The following is a 6,000-nucleotide window of genomic DNA, read 5'->3' on the forward strand; positions in this document are numbered from 1 at the left end:
GTCATGCAGAGTCCTGGGATCCAAACCACAGGGCCCCTTGCTCAGTGGAGAGTCTGCTTCTGCCTCTCCCTCTGCCCCCCGCCCCGGCTCAGGCACAGGCACCTCCTACTCTTCCTCACTCTCAATCTCTCTCTCTCAAATAAGTTTAAAAAAAAAAAAAAAAAGATGCTAATAATAGAAGACACTGGGTGAGGGAGTTTATGAGAACTTTTGTTATTAATCATCACAACTTTTCTGTAAATCTAAAACTTTTTAAAAAATGAAGTCTATTTCTTTCTAAAGTATGTAGCCAAGGAGTACAATTAAAAAAAAAAAATAGAGGGGGACCTGGGTGGCTCAGTGGGTTAAGCCTCTGCCTTCTGCTCAGGTCATGATCTCAGGGTCCTGGGATTGAGCCCTGCATCGGGCTCTCTGCTCAGGGGGAGCCTGCTTCCTCCTCTCTCTCTGCCTGCCTCTCCACCTACTTGTCGTCTCTCTCTGTCAAATAAATAAATAAAATCTTAAAAAAAAATTAAAAAAAAATAGAGAACTATATGTAAGGTAGTTAAAATACATTTTAAAATTTTAATACTTTTTTGAACTGCATGTTTTGTTATTATTCAGCTTTTTAAACCTGTAATTTGTTGTTGTTTCTTTTCTCATGCTACATAAATATTCACTTTTATATTTAATTTTGCATAAGTATTTTTTTTATTCTTTTTGTTTACAATGACTGCCAAAATTGTATGAGCTTCCAGGCTGCCCTGCTGTCAGTCATTTTTTAGGACAATAACTTGCAGTTGTTCTGCCCATTGAACACTCCTCACCCCTCTACATTTTTGCCTGTTGAACTCTCTCTAACCTTCGAGGTCCATCTCAGATGACAGACAAAATGCTTCCAAAAGAGCACTTTACTCAGTGTTATGAAACCCGGATTTTCCTCCTAGCTCAAGCCTTTTCCAGTGGTATCACCAACTTTAAAAACTCATATAACCTTCCCAAGAGTAATTCTACTTCTGGCACTTGGCAGCTCTATGGCCTTGGCTTGTTGTTTAACCTCTTCACATCCCAATTTCCTCATCTGTGAAGTGGGGACAATAACACTGTGTGAGGCTAGGGCTAACCGCGAACTGGCTTTATGCTTATCTCCAGGGATGTGTCAAAGTCTGGTACTGACCCTTGATGAAAACAAGAATGAGATACAGCAGCTGATGACTTACCATGCACTGCTTCAAGTTCAAACCTCCTAGAGACGCTGCATATCAGCTTGGCTGCACTGTTTAGGACTGAGGGTCCGAATCTGGTTTAACCTGCCAGGCTGTGGACCAATAAGGTACAAGAGACCCTTCGATCCACTGTGTTTAGGCTCCACTGAATTTCGATATCCCACACGGATCTGTGCAGCTCATGATTCAAAAATGAAATGCATCTTGGGCAACTAAGAAAGGACACAGGGGAGCTGCACCTGGAGGTTTTCTGACTTCTACAATTGCCCACACTCTCCTTCTCCTGTTGCGCCACATCCTTTGCCATGACTAAAGTGTGACGTACGTGTACCCTTGGTTTCTTGTGAGTCCTTCATTGATTTTACCTTGTGTAGCACCACCCCCACAAGGCTGTTGTAAGGAATGAAATGCTAAATGTAAAGCACTCGGCACGCTGCCTTCACACATAATAAGTGCTCAGTAAAAGACAGCCACGGTTATTAATATTGTCTCTCCAACAAGGTGCATTAATGACAGCATTAATTGTCATGTGTCTTGAATCTCTTTTGCTTCTATGCACTATTGTGATCTATCGCAGTGGTTCTCAAGAAAGAGCTATTTTGCCCCCAGGAGTGTGGGGCAGTGTCTGAAAACAGTTCTGGTTGTCACAACTCAGGAGGGATACCAGAGATCTCTGGTAATGAGAGACCAAGGATGCTGTTAAACCAACCAGCACTAACCCAGAATGGCCCCTCACAAAAAATACTTACCCAGCCCCAAAAGCCAATAGTGCAAGGTTGAACACTCTGGTCTCTTTCTGCTTATCTTAACGACCATCACAGTGTGTGTGTGTGTGTGTGTGTGTGTGTACACGACTTCAATACATATTGAGCCTGTAAGACAGCCTGGAAATGTCTCTTGTATTACCGAAGAGTCGCCTCCCTCTCCAGTTTCTCTTTTTGGCAAACTGCCTGGAGACGGGCTGCTTCCTGTTGCTGTCGCTCCCCGTCTCCAAGTGTCGGTTACATGCGAGAGGTCAAGGACCGGGAGCTTTGCGCGGCTAGCCCGGGTCTAGAGATCTGCCCGTCGTCCTGATTATATCCTGCCACAGCTTTCCCCAGATCGGGTGAGTCATGCTTTTCCTCTCCCTGGTCCTTCTTGCACGCCGAGGATGGGACCGTGCACTCTGCCACCAGAAAGCGCTGTGCGCGGTATCAACATCGGCAGGTGACCCTGGTTTATTTCACTGGGCACCTGCGAAGTAAACATCGTGCACAGGAAAACACTGGTGAGACACGAACTCTCCCTCACTCCTGCTCTTCAGGGGAAAACCACGTTCCCAAAGACAGGCTTGAGGTCATTTTTATTTTTCCTCAGGGTGGGCTCAGAACAGCCTGTATAACTCAGAGCCCGTGAGCACCTCTGATACCTTCCTCTTTTTAAAAAAAAAAAAAGAAAGAAAGAAAGAAAAGAATTTATTTATTTATTTATTTGACAGACAGAGATCACAAGTAGGCAGAGAGGCAGGCAGAGAGAGAGGAGGAAGCAGGCAGGGAGCCCAACGTGAGACTCGATCCCAGGACCCTGGGATCATGACCTGAGCTGAAGGCAGAGGCTTTAACCCATTGAGCCACCCAGGCGCCCCTGATACCTTCCTCTTAAGGTAACCAATGGTCCCAATTTGCCAGGACAGTCTCAGGGTTGGCACTGATAATCCCATGTTCAGGGAAATACCTGTATCCCAGAAAAACTAGGACAGCTGGTCATTTAATTCCTACTCAAGTGCTTCTTTGTATGTAGAACAGCTCCATTTTAATAATTTTGTAATAAAGCAAAATTTCAGGTGGACTTCGATGCTACATTATTTTTTATTACTTCACTGGAGCATTACTCCAGGACATTATTGCCGACGTATTTCACTCCCATCCCTTTACGATGCTGGTGCTGTCACACCTGGCCATAAGGCCACTCCCTTTGCTAAGAAGCCAGTTTCCACATTATTACAAAATGGACAAGACAGACTCAGTTGCTTCACCCAAAGAGCTTCTTCTCCAGACGTTAGCTCCTAGACAAGCATCTCATTCAACAGAAAGAGCAATTTAAAAACTCTGCCTATAGTCGTGACCCTTCAATGTCTTCAATGCTGTCACAGCTGCCAGTAATCCAACCCACTGCTCTGACTTATATCTCCAGTATCAAGCCCTTTAGATGTTTGAAGTCGTCCTCACAAAACAGTACAAAGAGTTGATATTGCCAGTCAAGGTCTTTCAATTACTGGAAATAATCAACCATGGCTTTTTTTTCGTCTTTACCTTGATAGGACCCAGTTCAAAGCAAACTGGATTTTAATGGATTTTAGCTTTTAAGTCAAATATCTTCATTTATGACACAGATTTATTTTCCAATTCTTCTACCTTCAAATACCTCCTGTAATACCCCCACCTTCATCCCCATCCCAGTTTACATAAACAAGCAAACATTTTTGTTTGTTTTCTATCGTTTTACATCCTCCCTGTGAACTGGACAGCTCAGTTCTTGTCCCCTTCATTTGTACAGATGACAAAATCTATTTGAAATCAAAAGAGAAAAAGACACACAGGCTCCTTTTGAGGCTAGATAACAGTGTTATCTTTGTATCTGCAGCCCAAAAATGCATCTTAAATGCCCTGTTTTATTCAATACCCCTGGGATCTTTAGGTTTCTCATTTGCCGTGATAACACTGTGAGAAAACTCTTGTCCATGTCAGCGGCTTTAGGCCAAGCAGCAATGCAAGTGCTGGCATCTGTCCTGCACAACACACACCATACAGACATATGTAAGGAAATCACCAGTCTTCTGAGAAAAAAAATACCATAATTTAGTAGATTTCATCAACAAAAAGACTGATTCACATTTAAGCAAACGCCAACATCATTCAGAGTTAAATTCCTGGGAATATGCTTCCCCGTGTGTGTTACCTTCCACTGAGATCAATACCTCTATCAGAAGAAAATTTTGCACAATCTGCTACATAAAGTCACCAGCAGAATACGTCTTACAAACAAAGTTTATTGATGTGGTATTAATTTGGAATAAACAACTTGGTCTTTATAAAGCAACATAAACGCTGAAAGGAGAGGCATGAGTTTATAACCGGAGGATATAAACATGAGACACTTTTCTTCTCTAATGAATGATGCAGATTTCCATGTCCTGTCCACCTGGGGGGAAGGCATCGTAAATTAGCTGATCCACGTACCACAGTTAATTGGCTTATGCAGGTGATTACAAAGGAAAAAGGAAAGGACTGTTCCTTGAGGATTTCTGTCCTTCTAAAGTTACTCTCTCATTAACATGATTATAGATCATTTATCTAATACGACATCACAATCGAGAGGATCTCCTTTGTACTATGAGAACAGTACGTACCTGTTGTTACTAACAACAAAGTAGTGATACTTATTTTATCTACACAACATGTGAAAGTCCAGAACATAGAATGTATGTTCAATTAAAAGAAGAAAGTTATTGTGATTTACCGAATATTTAAGTTAGAACATGGGTCCATAATGCTCACATATAATATTACAGACATGTGTTTTGAACTGGCCTAACCTATTTGACTCTTAAAACTGTCAAATCCTTTTGATTCCTATCAATACTCTCTAATAATATGTTTGTCTGACATGAATACAGCTATGCCGACTTTCTTTCAGTTGGGATTTGCTTATTTTTTCCATTTTTTTAAACTTTCAAACTTTTTGTAGCCCTATGCTTCACACGTATATTTTATATAGAACATAGAGCTGATTTTATTTTTAAAGATTTTATTTATTTGAGAGAGAGTAAGAGCATGAGCAGGGGGAAAGGAAGGGCAGAAGGAGAGGGAAAGAGACTCCCCGCTTAGGGAGCTTACCCTGGGACTTGACCCCAGGACCCTGAGACCATGACCTGAATCAAAGACAGACATTTAACTGACTGAGCCATCCAGGCACCCTTAGCTGATTTCATTTCTGTTTTTTCAATCTGGTAATCTCTGCCTGGGAGAACTTGGTACATTTATTTTGACTGTGATTATCCAAACTTCTTTCTAAAAGGGTTTCTAAAAGGGCTTTAAAAATCTGTATGTTTGTTCTGACTTTTGTTTATTAATTGACTGCATATTAACTATGAATTTCACTTGTTATAATAGAAGGATGTTGGCACTAATAAAGATAAGAACCACTGTTCTATGATAATGTGACTAAATGAACTCTTGGGTGTTTCTGAGAAAAGTATATAATTCCAAACCAAACATTCCGAATGTATCTGTAATAGTTCCATGGGCATTACCTAACTCTGAAGTCAACAAGTCAACAGCAACAAGTCAGATGAAGTCAACTGAAGTGAACCAAGTCAATGTTTGGATGATCTTCTTACCTTTCCATTGTTTCTGCTTGCATGATGAGAACATCTTATCATGGTATATACCATATAGACATGTATGTAAAACCTATACTATGCACTCAATTATTCCTCACTCATTGATTAAAGACATAAACTTCATATGTCAATATCCTGTACTAGCTTCACTTATAAATTGACCAGACTAGTAATAATAATGAAAGTTAACACATACAGCACATGTTATATGCCAGCCTTTGCTCTCTGTAGTTTACATACGTGGACTCATTTAATTCAGCAAGTCAGTTATCTTGTCATAACAAACTTCAAATGACTTCCTCTTAATTCTTTCCATCATCAGAAATTATGCCTCTATCTCTAATTACACTTTCGTTTCTCTCCTTCTTTCCTCATGGCCTTTTTCCCAGTTTTAGAAATAGGCAATGTTATGCG

The sequence above is a fragment of the Mustela nigripes genome, chromosome 3 (genome assembly GCF_022355385.1).
Source record: "Mustela nigripes isolate SB6536 chromosome 3, MUSNIG.SB6536, whole genome shotgun sequence".
Taxonomy (NCBI): Eukaryota; Metazoa; Chordata; class Mammalia; order Carnivora; family Mustelidae; genus Mustela; species Mustela nigripes.